The sequence below is a fragment of the Anser anser genome, assembly GCF_964211835.1.
Source record: "Anser anser genome assembly, chromosome: 22".
NCBI classification, from domain to species: Eukaryota; Metazoa; Chordata; class Aves; order Anseriformes; family Anatidae; genus Anser; species Anser anser.
Window position 1 is genome coordinate 5942441 of NC_139743.1, and position 18771 is coordinate 5961211.

An 18771-nucleotide genomic window follows, 5' to 3' on the forward strand; every position below is an offset into this window, starting at 1 on the left:
GGTGGCGCGGGGCTTCGCACCGCTTGCCGACACGTTTCTCTTCCCTCCCGCGCTCATACAAGCGCCTTGGGATAGACACTACGGGGAGAGCTTTGGAAGGAGCCTGGCTAAGAGGCAATAAGCAGCACAAAGTGTTATTAATTGCTACCTTGCAGGAAACGCTGCTACAAAGAGAAACCCATGCTTTCCCTATGAAAAAAATAAAGCTTTTTTTTTTTTTCCCCCTCCCCTCCCCTCCCTCTACGTGCTCAGACAAGCCACCGCTCGAGGCCCCCAGGATCTGCTATTATCAGTTAAGTCACGTCTAGTGCCAGGCAAAAGGTCATTTCAGGTCAGCCCCGAGATGAAAGGAAGGGGTAATGTATGTGGGAATGCAGGGAGGAGAGGGCGAGGGGGCGAGAGAGAAAAAAGGGAGGAAGGAAAAGGGATGCGAGAAGAGGAAGAGAAGGACAGGCGGAGGGAGGGAGAAGGCAAGCGGGCGATAGCAGGCTAAAAAGGAGCGGTCCCAGCACCAGAAACAAATAAAAAGACCAAACCGCAGCACCTCTGCTGACACGCTGCACGAACTTGGTTCCTCATCAAACAAAAAGGCTGCCGCATTTGCCGGGGTCATCTTTTTAATTCGTTCTTTCAATGAGGTTTTTCTGGTTCTCGTGGATTTTTTTGTTTTGTTTTGTTGTTGTTCTTAAAACCTTTACTGCTGAGAAAGGCAAATGCTTACGGCAGAAAGGACTATCCATTGTCTGGGGCGTCTGCTCCAGCTTTCTTTGTCTGGGAACTACGAGAGGTAGAGGCTCCATTTCCCACCGCCCACCCCCCCCCCCCCCCGTATTTTTATGCATCTAAAAAAAAAAAAATCAATTTTGCATTTAGCAGCGAAAAATAAAATATCCTAATGCCGGGGCAGAAAGCCCATTCTGCATTTGCCTTTTCTCCCTTCTCCCCCTTCCACCTCTCGGCCCCCCTCCGTAAGGTATTAGGCGGATAACATTTTCAGCCGAGCCCATCAGTCATTCCTGAATCCGTTCCAAGGTTCCCCCTCCACCACCCCGGCTCCCTCCACCTCCCCCTGCTCTCAGCCCTGGCTCTACTTGTCTAACAAATCATTTTTGTAGGACAAGCGACTGGCTCACGCCGAGATTGCACGCATAACCCAGGCACTGCCGACAAACTGTCAGGGGAGGAAGAGCTTTAGTGGATTTTTTTTTTTTTTTTCCCTTTTTGGTTCTGTATTTGTAAAAACATTCCCGTTCTGGGATGCCCTCCTCCTCCTCCGTGCTCTCCCCCAGCCCCTCCAACCTCAAGCTGACCACACTGCTTTCGCCTTGAAGCTTCACCCGAGCACGCGTTGGGAATTACATCACACAAAACCTTCCCTTTATCAGCGTGGGGCGGCACGGTGCGATCCCTCCCGCACGGCCTCACCCAGCCTCGCGGAAACATCCTTTGTGCTTTCTGCCCGAGGACGGGTTTTCGGGCCAGGCGTGCAGAAGGTGCTGCTGCTCACCCCCCTCCCCATCCCCGTGGGCACAGATTCAGTGCTTCCTACAGCCGGGTAGGAGGGCAGCTACCTGGGGACTGCCCGCGGTTTGCTTTGTTAGCAGCAGGACGCTGTTTGCTGGGCTGGGGAGGGGAGGATGGTTCTTGCACTACCTGGGGGCTCTGAGGAGCTGTCTGCAGCCAAATCGGGGCGACCCAGGGCTCTGCAAGCACCCCACAGCAAATGCTCTCCAGCTGGGGCACCAGGGACGTGAGGCCACGCAGCCCAGCCACCAGCCTCCTAGCACAAGGTGTAGGGCTAAAATAGCTCTGGACATGCAAAAAAAAACGCCCAGGTGAAGCCTCTGGAAGCTGCTGATAAGGGTGACGTTCCCATACAAGCTACATTCAGCAGGCTGTTATTTTCGCTATTGTTCTGGCAGACATTTGAACCGATCAATTCAAATTCATTTTAGGATTTCGTGGGCAGAGCCCAGAGTCCTCCGAGATACCAAGCGCCTCCATGGCTGGAGCTTGGAAGCCCAAGGTTTCAGTCCCATACCTAATTAATCGGGATGAATTAGGTTCCCTCTCTCCTCCCGATGTTCTTCATTGACAATAAATTACACCGTGCTTTTTTTTCCATTCACTCACGCTAAGCTCCTAGCAGACGTGCTATTCGTCCTCATTTGTCACTTTTATTATGGCGCTAGCTAAGACGCGTAGTCGCAGACCCGTAATCAATCCTGCTGAGCTCTGATGTCTCCCTGCAACTTCCTGCAACTCCAAAGAAAATTCCTACGCAATTCACTCCTTGCTGGAAAACCCTGGGACTTTTGCTTGTCTATGGATTTTCTCCTGCTGGAAGTTAAGACACTTCGTAGTGCCGTTTGCCCCTTCTCAGAGCTCTTTGCCAAATAAAAACCACTCCCTGCTTTGCTGAGGTGCCAGCTCCCAAAATACGGCGATAAAGCAAATTCAAACGTCCCTTCTTGACACAAAAGCCACTCCAAGCCCAGAGCTCGATTTCTCACATCCACATTTCTCCAGCTGTGGCCCTCCGAAGGGTTAAAGCAGTGGCACAGTTGCGGATGAAGACAACGGTGCAGGTGTGAGCGCACTAATTGGGCAAGTGAACAATAATGAAAGCAAGAACATGGGATGGTGGAAAGGGTTGGGGATTTTTTGCAGCAGACACAATAATTGCAAGCGCCAAGCTCTGTGTACGGAGGTAAAACCACGAAGTTCAGTGGCTTGATGCTGCCCCACGATCCTCACTGAGCCCAAGGAGAGCTGCACCACCACCGGGGCCGATTCTACCCATCCATGTCTGTTTGCCACGCCTCTAGAAGTACCTGGAGGGCAAATCTCCGGACCCATCTCCGGTTCTGCTGGCCGGTGCTACTCGGGGCCACGAGCCCCAGCCAAGCCTCCAGCTGAGAGCAGAGCCGGGCACCAGGGCTGCACGCCGGGACGCACACAGCTGCGGTTTTCAGCCAGCGCCCAGAAAAAAAGAAGTTTGAAGTTTGGCTCAGGTTTCGCAGTTCTGAGGAAACAAAGATAAATATTATTAATGATTATGAACAGGTAGGCAGAAATACCAGCAGGGGAAGATAAAAATAAAATCCCCAGCTACAGCTCAGTCCAAGTTCCTTGCCTGATTTCCCTGATGCCTGGCTCTATTAATGCAAGAACCACAAGGAGAGCAATGTTGTTCAGCACACCCAGTGGTAGCCACCTCCGAGCTTCCAGCAAGCTACAAAAGAGGCAGGGAAATGCAGAGAAAGACCTTGCAACACAGCAAAACCCCAAACTGCAGTTTTAAGGCCACAGCTGGTCACCTTCAGGGCAGAACCCCTTGGAATCAGGGAACATCTCCACTGTCCTGCACCGTGGAAAAGCCCAGCTGCTCCGTCTCGAGCTCAGGGTACACTGCTTCACCAAAGAGACAGATTTATTGGAAAGAGTCAACACGCGCATTAAGAGAAGAGGTCTGGAAACCATGACACGCAAGAAAAGCCTGAATGACTTACTGCCGGGCTGAAAAATTGCACGGCTTCGAGAAAGGGGGCTGGGGGCTAGTGGTGGGGCAGGTGGGAAGCACAGTTACAAATACCTCAGAGGCTGGCACAAAAAGAAATAGAAAAATAGTCACTTAGAACAGTAGGTTTCTTATCGCCAGCACAGGGAGCACTGGATTTGCTCACCAACAGGTTCAGCAGAGTCTCCAGCAAAACCCGAAGTGGGAACCCACGTGCCAAGGGACAGCCTGGGCCCTGAAATCCTCCCCTAGAGCGTAGGGATGGACTGCAGAGCATCTCCTCAAACCTTATGGCTGCAGAGAAATTTAAGCTCCTCCGTCATGCAGAGGTGGCAAAGGTAAGTGGAGAGGTGAAATCATGGGAATCGCCAAGTCTGGAGAGGGGCTCTCCTTACGAAACCACTCTTTTTTCTTCTCATCTGAGTATTGAGTGGAGCAGAGCAGACCCAGCACAGTATTTGTTCATTGCAGCTAACAGGGAGTGAATCTCCGAGACTTTTAAAATAGGAATAGCAAAGAACTTGCGGTGAAATTAAAAATGTAAATGTATTTCTGATACCAGTTTCAGATTCCCTCCCCCCAGCCCGCTTCCTGAAAATTAGTGTGTAAGCCTCTGCCACCAGATTTCCAAGATAGCTTCCTGTAATAGGACTGGAGGCATATGCCATCAGCACCTGAATATTACTTTGTTGTTAGGGCCCAGCCATATGTTTCCTATTTAAAAAATTACTTTATATCACAGGAAGCCACTTTTTCTTGCAACAATAGCAGAGGTTCGTGTAACCGTTTCACCCATAGAGGGAAAAATAAGGACTAACCACCAGCTATAGCAGCTTTACCAAAGCACAACCCTTTTCTGAGTCCTCATATTCAACAAATCTTATGTTCTGATTAATTTATTCAGTGAAATGGTGCTATTGCAGCAGCAGCCAGTGGAAATTAAAAGACTTCAGGATATGAACAACATGTTGGAATGGTGTCAGCTTCCTCGGTCCCCGTGCCTCCTGCCTCCAAATAAAACTCAGCTTCACGTAGGGACAGCCAACTTGACATTGGGCAGAGCGTTTGGCTCTTGGACAACGGGACACCTCTCCATCATGAAAACTGAGGCCACTTGGCATCTAAAATTGTACTAGAAATACCTTCTGATGCTACACAAAACCACAACATGGAGTATCTGGATGGGAACACGGATGGGAGCTTGCCAAAAATACATTTTTCATTTGAAAAGGAAAGTCTCTTTCAAACAACATTGTTTGCAGTGACAGTGATTATTTCCCCTCCCGAAAAACATCCCGAGTACATTTCGGTTTGACAGGCGCCGCGGCGCTCCACGCCTGAGGCAGGAGGCCAGGCAGCACCGTGGGAGAGGGAGCAAAGCGCCTCCCCTACAAAGGGGGAGCAAGAAGCATTGGAATTACACTTCCTGATGTCTTATTTCTGGAACCTAAATCATTTGGGTTTTCAACTACAATATTTAGTGTTTGATTTCTAGCAGGAACGAAAAAAAAATGTCTTCCTCAGAAGCTCTTCTGGAAAAGCTCCACATCCCCTTCCTCCTGTGCCAGCTGGCCAAGCACCCAGAAACATGGCACTAGGCAGCACTTGCTTGGGGGTATTTATTTCCCTTCGGTACCGAGGTAGACATTCGATGTGTCTCTTGACAGAAACTGAAGGTGTAAAAAGATTTAAGAAAGTGAAAACGGTAAGGAAAGCTTTCCAAAGACAGAGGGTTCAACATTTTGGTGGTTTTGAGGTATTCTAAAGGTGGCAGGTACACCCACTTTACGAGGGGTAAGGGAGCAGAGTCTCAAACTCTGCTCTGTCAGGAACAAACTTGTTTCACGTTTCATTCAATCAGAGCTGGGAGTTTTCAGTCGCCATTGTCAGAAGATTTCCAGGCAGATGCAGCAGAGCGCTAAAGCTGGTTCGTCATCGAATTTAGGTTGTCAAAACATATATTTGAGTTTGAGTTGAAAATCTCAAGATATTTTTGGAAAAATGAAAATATATGACAAACTCTGCCTTGTTCTGAATACAAGCATTTTAGGTTTTATACCCCAATCTAGATTTCCTCCTGAGGAATAAAGTACTGCTCGGAGCAGAGAACTCTGGCACACGCAGTCTGTCCTGGCCTCGCCACGCTCTAACTCAAACCTGTCCCTCTGAAATTCCCCCAAATTCAGAGTCAGACACCAGATATCCATTCCCTCAGAGGTTTGGCTGAGCTTCTCTCAAGATATTTTGATGTTTCCAATCCTAGATGAAACCACACGACTCCCAAATGTGTGAAAATTAGCAAACAAATACTTAGGGTTAAAAAAAAAAAATCTGCCAAGCAGATATTTTGGACAAAGCTTCTGGTTGGCTCCGGGTGTGCGCGAAGTGGTTCAAGGCACCATCTGCGTTAGAGACGGCGACGGGATGCGACGGGAGCGCAGACACAACACGGCGGAGGCAGCTCGCCCTCGCCCGCGCTATTGTCTTTCAGCCTCTGGGAGCTCTGCCTGCATCTGGCAGAAAAGTTGATCAACTTGGGGTAGCTAATCAGGCCGCTGCAATTTCCGGCCCTTTCTTTTCCCAGATTCCTCAGATCAAAGTTCAAGTCCCAGAATTATTATTCCCCCGAATGCTTAATGAGCTCCAACCGAGGGACACCAAAGGCAAAGCTAAAACATTGACCGTGCACTTCATTGAGTTTGGCCAATGTGGCTAAAAACAAGAGGGTGGGATCCATGGCATGCAAAATCACAATATACAGACTTGTATTTTAATCCAATTAAGATTCCTACGCATGAGAAGGGATAGCAAAGGGCTTCGGTCACTTTGGAAAGAGATGTCTGCTTTCCTCGTTGCTTTCCCCATATTAAAATTTTGCAAAGGTAGAACCGGCCTTGTCATCAATCATTTCTGAAGAACTCTCTTTTGGGAGAGCAGCAGAGCCCCACAAGCACAAAAGCTTCCTTGAAGACTAAAGTTCAGGATGTTGAAATGCAAAAGTCAGATTTTGCCAGGAGGCATGATTTCTGAAGCCAGATGATTCCACCTCAGATTAAGTTATTGAAGATCTTTGCATGCAGAAACATTTCTTTGTTCTGGCAAACACTCCTCGCGTTTTCTATGCACAAACGTGACCCCTAGGAAAGGCAGCCAAGATTCTTTTGCATTATCAGGTCAGAATGTTCGGGGCCCAATTATTTTAATAGTTATTAAAAAAACTGACAATGGTTCAGTACACCAGCGAGAATAGTATTCAGGGACTTAACAAGTCACTCACTCTAACATCTGGCATGTTCTTTCGAGAAGACTAAACACATGGAGAGTCTTGCTGCAAAAGTCAATGGAAAGGAATGATAATTGCTCATTAGAATGCCTCCTCCACAGGTTATTTTTAACTTCCTCTACTCTTTCTAATCATGGTGCATGCATCAGATGATACTGAAAAGGGTCAGTGCCTAGGTTTTTCCTCTCCAAAAACACACTTACAACAAAGCCTCTTTATGAAGCTAAAGATTCACAAGCCACACGGATGGCACCTGTTTTGTTTTTAAACTACAGGCAGGGGCCCAAAGCAAACACTCCCCAAGCCCCGTGCCCCCCTCAGCCAGCACCAGATTGCAAAGGCAAAGACACTGACTGTAAAAATCAAGAGTGTTCTTTTAATCTCTGATGAAGAAAATCCTTCTCCCTCTCTCTCGGCTTTAAGAATACCATGCATGGGAGGAATCTGAGATGCCCCCTGCACAGAAGACATAGGTCAGGGAGAACAAGGACAGAGTCCTAATATCAGGAGCCTGATGTCAGCAAAGCAATAAAGCAGAAACCACCAAGTGTCAAATGAAGCAAAACAGCTATTTATCTACTTTTGAAGGAAGAAAAGCTCTGGCTGAATGTCCACAGCGTATTTCACCACATTTTCAACTCTGGGGGCTGTAGGGTTTTTGCAATTACAAAATCAGTGTCATCAGAGCATACCCATGAGCATGCAGAGGAGAGTCAGCAAACCGGTCGGGTCTGCACACTGCTCTTGAAAGGATGGGCTGTGTTAGCCCAGCTTGGCAGGGATGCCTTTATATCCCTGACTGCGTCTCCTCTGCCTTTCAGGCGGTGCAATGCAAAGACATCCCAGCTCAGCCCTGGCTGAATGAGTTCAGGCCTTTTCGTTGAACCCATCACCGTAGCATCTGAGCCTTTGTAACTGACACAACTTTGTAACTGTGACACACAACTGACCATGGGTCACCCCACTTCCTCCCAGCCCAGATACATTAAACTTTTTTTTTTTTTTAATGGGGGTTCAGCGGAGCATTAGGAAAAAGGGGCGATTCTTTGTGGTGCAACATCAAAGACTGCACACAAGGAATCTTGTTCTGAAGCCTCTCACCAGGAAAAGCCAAGCAAATGAAAAGCTCACATCAGACAGCTAGAAGACAGCAAAGGCAACGGACCTAGAGGCACAAGGAAAGCCTAAATCCAGCGGTTTACAGCCAAGACTCAGGAGGCTGGGTCCTTATTTAAGGCTTTTTAAAACAGCATAAAGCCGTTTGAAGAGGAACTGAAGGACACGCTCCTAATGGGCTGCAATTTGTTTGTTTATCTGTCTGTTTTTAATGAAGGAACCACAGAGCCTACTGGAGAATATCCGAGTTTCACTTGTCATTGTCCCGGCCTTTCTCTGGAAGCCCTGCCACCACATCAAACAGAGCCACAGCTCCCCAGGAGCGAGCCTCGAAGGCCGGTGCAGGGCCCGAGTCCCGGGGGAGGCAGCGGCCGGACGCTCCCGGAATGCAAATCCGCCGTCAGCAGCCAGACACGACCCCGACGGTAGCTGTGCAAGAATCCCTCCCTCACGCCTCCGGCACCGACCTGTCCCCGGACCACCCTGGGAGGATGAATTGCAGGCGGAGGAGCTGGGCTGAGGCACCGAGGCCCTTTCAGGCCTGGTAACTGGAGCGGAGCTGCCAACAAGCAGGCCACCTGCGCGGCTGCCGCCGGGGTGTTGGATGCCCTCTGCTCCAGCTGGTCCCTGCCTGCCGAACCGCCTCACCTCCACCTAACAGCTGTCTGGGGCTGCGAGGGGGTGTTTGGGCCAAAACAAGCCATGGGGTGGAGGTGAAAGGCTGCAGATCCCAGGGCAGATTCGGGCCTGAGCCCCCCAGCACCAGCCGCCGGTCTCCCCAAGCTCCTCAGCTCTTCTCCCACACTTGTTAACGGCCCCTGCTCCTCCCAGGGCCGTACTCCTCATTAGCACCGGGGTTTGCTGAACAGAGAAGCAACCCAGGGTGGCAAACGACGCAAAAAGGGCCCAAGCCGAATTAACCCTCCCTTCTGGGTCAAGTTTTCCTCCAAGGCCAGGCGGCCTTTCCGCAGCCGCATGCACAGTGCAACACTGACCTCGTGTGGCTGCTGCTCCTCAGGCACGGCCCAGAGCGGCGGGCAGGGGCCTCTTCCCTCCTCCCCTTCCTGCCAGGTGACTATTTACATTACCTATTTACATCATCTGGGCAAAGGGGCATGGCAAATTCCCTCTGCACGCATCCCTCTACTTGCTTTGTTCTCCGGGTGTCCGAGGGTGAAGGGCAGCTTGCCTTCACTCAACTCCTCGCATCAGTCCCAAAACAAAAGCTTCCTTCAGGAGATAAAACTGGTCCTTGCCTGGGTCAGAAGGGGTCCAAGGGCAGCCGGGATGTGCAGTCACTCCCATAAAACGTGCAATCATCATACAATGACAATAGGATGTACAGTCATTCCCACAGACACCACTGTCCTGCACAGCGGAGTGGGGAGGCAGCGTGTTCGGGTTTTTATCACAGCTCCCAGGTGTTGAAAGCAGCTTCCATCGTGTGATTCCTTCCTACAGGCTTATGCTCTTTTACCCCAGGCAGTCTGAAAATCCCTTCTGGGAGACAAATGCTGATTGACCACGAGTCTGCACCCAAAATATCACACTGACCTGCCGTACAGCTCAGAGCTCCCAGAAGCGAGGAATCAAGCAGCAAATCCAAGTGCTTTTGAAAGGTCACCATGGTAAAAGACTCCAAAAATTGAAGTCCCTCTCAAAAATGTCAGGCCTGCATTCATCTGCCTTAGTTTTTGCAAGCAAGCTTGTTCCTGCAGAGCTCTGCTTCCAGCTGGCTCTGCCCCAGAGCATATCAGGAGTGGGAAGACCCCCTTGACAGCAGACTGTAAGACAGTCCCAAGACTCAACTGTCCAAGAGCCCAAGAAGAAAAGGGCTCTGCGATAACCTTGCAGGAGGAAGGAGACGGCAAATCCTCACAATTTCCCCCTTCAGGACTGGGGTAAGCCTATCTATGCAGCTGAGCTGGGCAGAAGCAGCTGATGCCAGCCTTAGCCACCCCATGGGTACTACCAGGGATGCTCAGCTGCCCCTGCCCCGCCTCACTCCTGGAAGCCTCACACATTCCCAAGAACCCCAGTTTGACTATCCACAGAGCCTGCTGCCTCCAGATATCAGCAGAAACCTTTTGTTGTTCCTGGCTGGTTTCAAACATTTGAGGATCTTCTGTAAAAAAGCCTGATGTTAGGACCCTTCAATACTGAACAGCTGTGACTCGCCACTCCAGCTGCATCCTGGATGACAATGGGAAATCAGCAGGGGCTGTGCCTCACAGAGCAAAGTTAAACCTGTTTGATAGTTCTGGGCAACCCCAAAACCTTCCAAGGCCTGCAGATCCACCTTGGAAGCTGTACAGAGGTACACTTGGCCAATAGCCATAACCTGCCATAGGGAAAGTCTTCTTCCTCTGCTGTGCCAGTGGGAAAGGAGAGGAACCGAAAACTGCTGCCCGTGCCAGAAGCTGTTAATCAGTTGGGTTTTTGGCCCTGTACAGAGCAGTGCCTCCTGCTGAGCTGAGAATTATAAACCTACATTTCCACTCCCTTCCCACCCCTCATTTCAAACACTGGGTTTTAAATGATGCATAACCCTTCCGGGCCTTCTGCCTGGGCACAGAAACTTTCCCATATCAAGGGAATTAAAAACTAGGTTACACATACTTGTCACACCAGCAAGTTCCTTAAAGCAGCTGCAAAAGACTTCATTTGGTCACTTCTCATCAGAGGTCCGCGACCAGATTCCCTGCAGAGGCTGGAGGTGTTAGATCACAGCCAAAACACAGTGGCGATGGGCTGGTGGTGGTCTAGCCAGTCCCATGTGCTTCACAGGCTTGCTCCCCAACAGCTATCAGCCTTCCCAGAATTTATCAGGGTGAAGCTATAAAAGTCTTGTAAGATATTAAACTGACAGTACACCTGAATGCATACATTCATTACTCTGAGCTCTGGATCCTTAACTGAGCACGTTGTAGCTCTACCACCCCTGAAGAAAGCCGGATGGCAACAGTGATATTTGGATATGGAGCATCCCAAAGTACAAAAGATCAGGTTTCCACATGGGGCATCTTCTCTGCCAACTCCACATTATTTAAAGACAAGGTAGAAGCACTCCGATTCTTTTTTAAAGCCCTCTTCTCAACACATGGTATACATGTCATTGATACACAATTAACTGCATATGTGCAATGACGGAGACATTGGCAGAAGAAATGTACGTCTAAAGGAGAAGAAAAGCAAAGAGACGTGCCGTGACATGTTATCATTAGGGAGTCATAATTTCCTTCCTGTAGTCATACAACAGCTGTCACTAACATCTTGAACACAGACCATGTATTAGAATACCATAGCAAATGCCTTTTCAGGCGAAAGAAAGAGAGGGCATGTTAACTGGGTGAATAGCAGGAAGAATATTTTGACAGCTTGAATGCATTAACCTCCCTGTCGAACGCCCACAACCTTTGCTAGAACTTTGCTTGGTAGACACCTTCCGCGTGCCGGGCGAGGAGACAGGGACTCGATGTAACCATCGCAGGCACAGCCCAAGGCCTCGGCTGCCAGGGGCTGCTTTCTGTAGGCAGGGGACATGCATCATCCGTAGTCACCTCTGGGGAGCTTCTCTCCATCTCCACACTCCCAGCTTTCAGTGGGGGGTTCAGGAGAACCGAAGTGGATGTCTAAGACAGCATCTTATGGTTAGAGGGAACGGTACCACAGGTTGATGTTACATGTGAGAATATCTCCTCTAGCCTTGTCTTCAGGAGGAGCGAAGGCATTTTCTTCTTCTAGCTAAGAATCTGGAAACCAGCACAGAGGTCCCACCAAAGACGCCCTAGTTGGTGTTTCAAAACAGAAATAATTCAACCTAAGCAACTAGATTCCTTGTGGTTTTTGCCTTGGTCTTGTACCTTCTGAGAAAGCCACACACCACCAGCTTCAGCAGGAACCCACCTTCTCTTAGCCATAACGTCAGCCAACCCACTTTAAGAACAGGTTTTAACTCACATGAATGAGGACCTCAAAGGTTACCATGATAGGGACATGTTCAAACACCTTGAACGTTTGCCATAAGTAGTTTATCCAAGGCAGGCTGATTATTAAAGCTTTCAGCGCAGTTTATTCAGGAGTGCTAGTTCTCATTACAAGGCAGGCTGCAACAATTCATCAATCTTGAGCAAAAGATAATTAATCAGCACCCAGAGCCGTTTTTGCAAATACAAAGCCTGATTGAAACAAACCAAAATAAGAAAAAAATAAAAACCCATGACAGAGCTGTTGGCACTTGCCAACTCCTCTTGATTAAACTTATTTTCACCTCCAGGTGCATACACAGGATGAGTTTTGTTAATTAAACCTGCCAGTCAACTCATTATGCATTCAATTAAAAGAGCCTGATGCCTTGATTTTATGCAGCTGGCGGGCTGCATGGTGACAGACTCACAGGCCTGTGTTGTCAGAGTGCATGAGTTCGAATGGGGAAGGCAGAAGAGAAGCTCCAAAATATGGCTAAGTGCGATATTTGCTAATTGGACATCCTCTTGTTGTGTTTTATTTTTTTTTTCCGAGGCTATAACGGATGGGGCTGTTTAGCAGCCGTACAGCCTGGCTGTGCATAAAGCAGAACTCGCTGCAGAGAGGGGAATTTCGCGTTTGTCTCCTTTGGAAAGCCGCATAGATGCTCAGAATATTCATGATAGACGCTGGCAAGGTTAAGAGATGAGGAGAGTGGCACCTAGATGCCATGGTGATGAATGCTGCGTGAATAGATTAGACAGGGCCCTGAAGCTTCTATAAAATGGTGGGGGTTTCATTTAGATGAAAGATAGCCTTTATTCTTAAGGCATCACACTGAGAGCTGGCAGATCTGGATGCAGGCCCTGGCTCTGCCTCAAACTCCTTCCATGACCTTGAATAAATCCCAGAGGTCCCTCCCTACTTTAAAGGTGTCTACAGTTACATCTTTCAAGAGGCAACCCTTAGCCCCTCCGTGCTCCTCATCTACCCACCGGTAGCTGAAGGCTGTTGCCTCTGCTGTGCCTACTGCTCTGGGCTATTCATTTATTTAGGGCTTCCTAGGAGCAGACAATATCGCTTGTTACATGCTGCAAGAAAGCCCGTTACAATGGATCTCCGATCCCAGCCGACAAACAGAAGGAAAGCCTGTAACATCTGTGACAAAAGAATTTGGGGCTGCCTGCAACAGCTCTGCAGCTGCCTCACAGTGACATTTGTGCTGGCCACAAACATGAGAAGTGACCTACGACAGAGGTGACCCATCTGCTGGGCACCGAGGCAGGGAATTCATTTCCTTTCCACGGTTTCTGTTGTTTCCTTCGAGTCTGAAGGCTTTCGGTATAGCTTCGAGTACAGACAAGAGGCACACCGTTCCACGACAACGTTAATGACATCCTTTTGTTTATGCTGTATGCACACTAAGCGTGGGATATTTGGTTTCTGTTCCCAGCCAGAGGCCGGGAGATAATTTCTACTCGTGTACACCATCTGATTTGGCTCCCAGGCGACAAGGGATCTCTGAAGCATTAGCATCCGAGGAGAGCTGAAGACAAGGTGCTGGCACTCCATGCTGTGCTCCTGAGGATTCCCCATTCTCAGGGGGCTTCTCTGTGCAGCCCTGAACTGATGGCCAGTTTCAGACCAAGGAAGAATTTTCTCCATGGCTCAAATTGTCAGGGACAGCTGGGTTTCCTGCTTCACCCTGTCTCAGACCATACTCAAATTCTTATTAACTGAGAATTTTATTTCATGCATATACCACCTATGGAAAGGCTTTAGGACACCTGCAATGGCATTGATTTCCTCTGCTCTTTTTTTTTTCCCATAGTTCTTTATGACCATGGCTTTTCATGTCTTTACTGCAGCTCTTTAGTTTGTTACTGGATATTCTGCAACTGATGGGGAATGATCCAGATGTTTCGTGGAGCCCCCTGAGCTACACATCTGTCCTAGAGCTGACTGTAAGCGTGAGGAACTGAACTTTGACCAAAGAGATCCCACGAGTCTTGTATGTTTTATCAGACCTCAGAACTGAGAGGGTTTTGTTATTATTATTGTAAGCTGCTTTGCTATCTGGTTTCATGTCCCCTGCAACTGCTGGAAGCAATGCCTCAGACTCACAGGATGTCTAAGGACACAAAAGAAGCACCAAACACTCGGTAAATCCCAACAGCTATCTGTAGTGACCTAAACCCCATTGTCCACCAACATATGAGAACTGGTCCAAATCCAGAATGACTCTTGCAGACCCCAGCTAGATGCAAATCAACCACAAGTCAAGCCTCTGTTCCCTTGCTGATTTTGCTGTTAGCAGCTGTGTCCCTAGCAAAACTAGCAAGGCAATTAGTGGTTGGCAGTAGCTCTTGCAGCTGGTCTGAATTTTTTATTTCAGCTTCCATTGCAATATACTAGTTTGTCAGAACAAAAAAAAGAAGTTGAAGGATTTGGGGTCAGATGCTCTGTGCTGGGACCAAACCACAGCACGGACCATGGTCTCAGAGAGACACTGTGCTCTAGCCAGCCAAATACCCTCGTGACTGAGTCTTACTTGGAAAAATGTCATGCTTGGGGTCAAGTCTCTTTTCTGGCTCAGACTTGGACTGGAGCCTTCCACGTGCCAGGTGTGAACCTGGCCCAGTGGGCCAGCAGCTGCTCCATGCAAGGAATCTCATTTCCCTGTGAAAGTTTGCTAAAAATCATGGCTCGGCCTCACACCTGGATGGAAGAAAGTGACAAAACCTCAGGCTTTTTTAAGCAACCTGTCATTCTTGAACTCCAGCCAAGCAGGGATGTTTATTACCTTTTCCAAAGGATGATGGTTTGCAATTCCACCCACATGTGAGCAGTTTATAAACACGTCCTAAAACAGAGACCAGCAGCTGCTGCTAAGTGATCCTCAGACAGGATAACATTTTCTGCCTCAAACTTCCAGCACAGGAAAAGCAGTAAGGTTTGCATGGAAGATATCTGGAGTCTCTTAGCAAAGAGTTACAGCTGTTTGATCTGAAGGCAGCTCAGAACAGATGCAGCATCTGGCTTTCCCAGGAGACGCAGTGCAGGCAGGCACGTCGCCGTGTGTCTGTGCGCAGGGGGGACACTAAGCGTGTACCATCAACAGCCAGCCTAGTCCAGTAACCTGGCCGGCCATGGTGCTGAGGGAAGAATATGGGAACAAATCTGCACCAAGAGATCTTTCCCTACTCTAGCTTTCCAGCCACTGATGGGATTTTCTCAGGCCTTCAGGGATTTTCTCAGTTGGAGGTTGCCCCAGCTTAAAAGTAAGCCAGAACAGGCCAGCTCTTGCATGGCTACATACTTAGTGCCAGGAAAAAAAGCCATCCCTTCTCCCAGCCACCAGCACCCCCGCACACATCGGTCCTACAAAGCCCCCCAAGGGCCCCTCACCCTGCCACAGGTGAGCCTGGAAATCTTTCACATCACCTTTTACAGCTACTGGAAATCTCCGTGAGAGCTGGAGTCCTGCCACAACCACATCCCACAAAAACTCCCTATCAAAGGCTACATATGCCCTCCTGGGGAAAAAATAAAATAAGGGAGTCTTTTGCTTTGGCCACACTCTGAGGCAGCCCCCAAAGAGAAGGGCTGAAGACTCCTGCATTCACCAAAACCAGGCTGCAGGAAGCTGTGAGGTCGTCTGCTCTGAAAGTCTGCCCTTTGACTGGACTCATGTTACTGCCAGAATGATTTGCTTGGTCCCTCCCCAGGATCTAAAGACTAAATGCTCCTGCCACCTCAAAGAAAATTCAAAGTGAATGTAAAAAGTGCTATAAAAATAACAAATAGTCCGAGAGAAGTTGGAAGGCCTTTTTCCATCCCATCAATGTAATTGCTGCTGTCCTCTATTCACAATCATTTGCAGAGATAAAATAGAAAAAGAAAATTACCAGCCTCCAACTAATTGCTTTCTTCCCCTGACCTAGAAAATAATAATAGTTTGCATTTCTATAGCTCCTTTTATCCAGAGATCTCAAAGCACTCCGCGATCACTTATTAATCATTGCTCTCAGACCCCTGCAAGTTGGGTAACCGCCGTACAGTTCCTTTGTACATGCCTGGAGATGCACAAAAACCCCACGGCACAGCCACACATGGGTTATGTGTGAACCTGGCCGAGCCCCTCTGCCCAAGCAGGGAGCTGTGCCCCCAGACGGACACAGCCCCACTCCCCTCTATCCCCCTGCTGCCCACAGCAGCACAAAGGGGGGGCCCCTCTCCAGGCTGGGGGGGTCCCAGCACACAATCCAGGCTCAGCATCCATGAGAACAGTTTTGCAAGGATCCTTGTACTTCTTTCTGTGCTGCTCCCCTCTCCCCATCCCGATCTTGCTCTCTCCCCAGGACTAGAGGATGCTGTGCAAGCTTTATGGCACTTGTGCAAGGACTGGGCTGCGCTCTGGCTGTAGGGTCAGCACGCCTTCCCAACACTGCAGCCTTTGGGCAGCTGCAAAGTGAGCACAGGAACAGAGAAGGGAAAGACAGAACGTGTCCAGGGCCTACCTATAAATTCTGCTCATCCTCTAGAGACTTAACGTTGTTATTTCAGTTCCTTATTCCTTTAGGCAATGATTGAAAACACCATCCTTAGCACAGGTCATTGTCAGCAAATTATCGCTTTCTAAAGACAAGGAGGCAATGACTTAAGCAGCAAGGAAAGATTAACATAACCAGAACAAATCCAGAGTAACTGCACTTTATAATGCTAAGTCCTCATTCCTCTAGCTCTTCGCTTCCTGAAACACTTTTTATTACCCTCATGGCGTATTGTGTCCAATGCTTAACTAGATTAAAAGCACTCCTGAAAGAAGACCATCCGTTTTAGCATATTAGAGTAAATGAAATAATAATTGTTCCCTTACCACTCGGACTTTTTATCCGAGAACTGTAATAATGTTTCACAGGTATTAAATTAAGACGCAGTTTCTGTAAGGTAGGAAATTCTCCCCCTCGGTGGGATCAAGAGACAAAGAGTCGGCCACGGTACGTAACGATGCAGGCGCCGCACGCTCTGCTGGGTAGAAAACACACCGGGTTTGCAAGCATTAGCAAGTCAGCAGCAGAGCAGCTTTGGAAAGCACCCAGCTGAACCAGGAGCTTCAGTTCTGGTTTCAGGGTGTCTCGAGACCCGGCAGTTCCCATTATTTTCCAGTGACAGCGGGGTCCTCAACGCCCTCCTGGAAGCGCACTCGGACCCCGGACCCTCTCAGCCACCCGCAGCTCCTGCGCCCCACTGACGGTGTAGGCTCTGCCGTCCCAAATCCCCTGCTCATCCTCACGTCAGATGGCTGCTTAGTACAAACCCAACTCTTCGGCCCAGAAGCTAAATGTGTTAACAAGATTTCTTGCAAGAAATGCCCTTCTCTACAGAGGCCTGAGAATGATTTCTCCCTGCTGGCAGATGGCAGAGCTGCCGTACAATTCACGCCCTGGCACGGCCACGGGCTGGCTCTGCCAGAGGATTTCTGGAGCACAGGAGCATTGCGAGCCTCACGGGGAAGTCTGGAGGCACTCAGCGACACACAGGAAGATGGGAAGGAGCCTTCGGGTCTTGGATGTCAGCTCTGTAATGGTGTTGTAAAAAATCAAATCGATTGAGATCAGACAGGGTATTTCAGACATTAAGCTCACTTCCAGCATCTCTAAGAAAGTGAGGTTAATTTTGTGCCAACATTTTAATGCTTTACCCTCGGCCAAGTGAACTTGCTTAACAATAAAAAGTTCTTATTCTTACTTATTCTCATCAATGCCCAAAATATCCTCATCGTGCTCTGAAGAGTCCCCTTGCACCATTTAAAGCTGCAACATGAGCAAACCCTTAGCATTGGGTTTTAATGGAGGAACCTCCTCCACGAGACATAGCTGATGTGAAGAAGGGCCAAGACCTCCCCAGCTCATCACACGAGGACGAGCAATGCGCAGCACCGATACGAGAACCACACTACAACAGCAGCAACCGAGGTGACCAGCTTGCCCTCTCTCTCCCTTTCCACCCCACACCAGCCTCCCCAGGCACTTGCACACTCCTCCTCGCGGGGCCGCGTGCTGTTGGTAGGGGAACAGGACGACCACCTCCTGCAGGACCTCTGCCAAGGCAGCACCAGAGCTCAGCTGTGCCAAAAACCCGGGATCTCCGTGCTTAACACGTGCAAGCATTGCTCCGAAACAGCCAGAACAAAACCAGGGATTGCAAAATCAGGGATTGCAAACTGCAACAGGAGAAATGAATGCTGGAATTAGTGTTCGCATGCAGGCTCAATACATGGCATACCCACTAGATGGGGCAAAAAGCTACATTCTGTCTAAAAAAGGTCTCCAGGCCTTCCTTGCACTGCTGGGCTTCACCGGCCCCTCTAAGCAGGGAGGCAAGCCAGAAGGTGTCTGGATGCTGAGCTGCTTTTGTCACCTGCAGGTCCCTGGGAGAGGGGACTTCTAATGAGGCTGACGTGCAGGGGCTCCTCAGCACCTCCACAACACCGCAGAGGAAGGAGGGACACCATCCCTTGAAGAAATGTGTGCCCAGGACCCAAGCTGCCCAGCCTGCTGCAGGTGCCATGGGCTCCCTGCAAAGCCCAGCCCCACAGAAGCTGGATGCAGCTACAGGGAACAAGGGGACCTTCACTCTGCCCCTGCCAAACCCTTTCCTCCTGCACAAGCGTTAGCAAACCAGGCTTTGGTGAGGCAAAAAACACAGAATCCCAACCCAAAATCCATTAAAAATTAGTAAGAATTATGGGAAAGCTGCTACTGATCTCCAATAGGGCATCCAGGAAAAAAAACTCAAGGTCCCTTGCGCACTGAGAGGGTCATTTCCAAAAGCTTTCCTGGAAAACACCCAGAGGATGAAGCTCAGCTATAATGCAGGTACC

General features: G+C 49.1%; 1 long non-coding RNA gene across 5 annotated transcripts in view; it reads right to left on the reverse strand.

Annotated features, from left to right (window-relative positions):
* The window catches only part of LOC310885395, a 101432-nt gene that overhangs the window by 78872 nt on the left and 3789 nt on the right, over positions 1 to 18771 (reverse strand). For all 5 annotated transcript variants that reach the window (XR_014574765.1, XR_014574766.1, XR_014574767.1 and 2 more), the window contains exons 2-4: positions 17923 to 18111; positions 8915 to 17466; positions 2835 to 3025 (exon numbers count right to left, since the gene is read on the reverse strand). This is a non-coding gene — a long non-coding RNA (uncharacterized lncRNA). The remainder of the gene's footprint in view (positions 1 to 2834; positions 3026 to 8914; positions 17467 to 17922; positions 18112 to 18771) is intronic.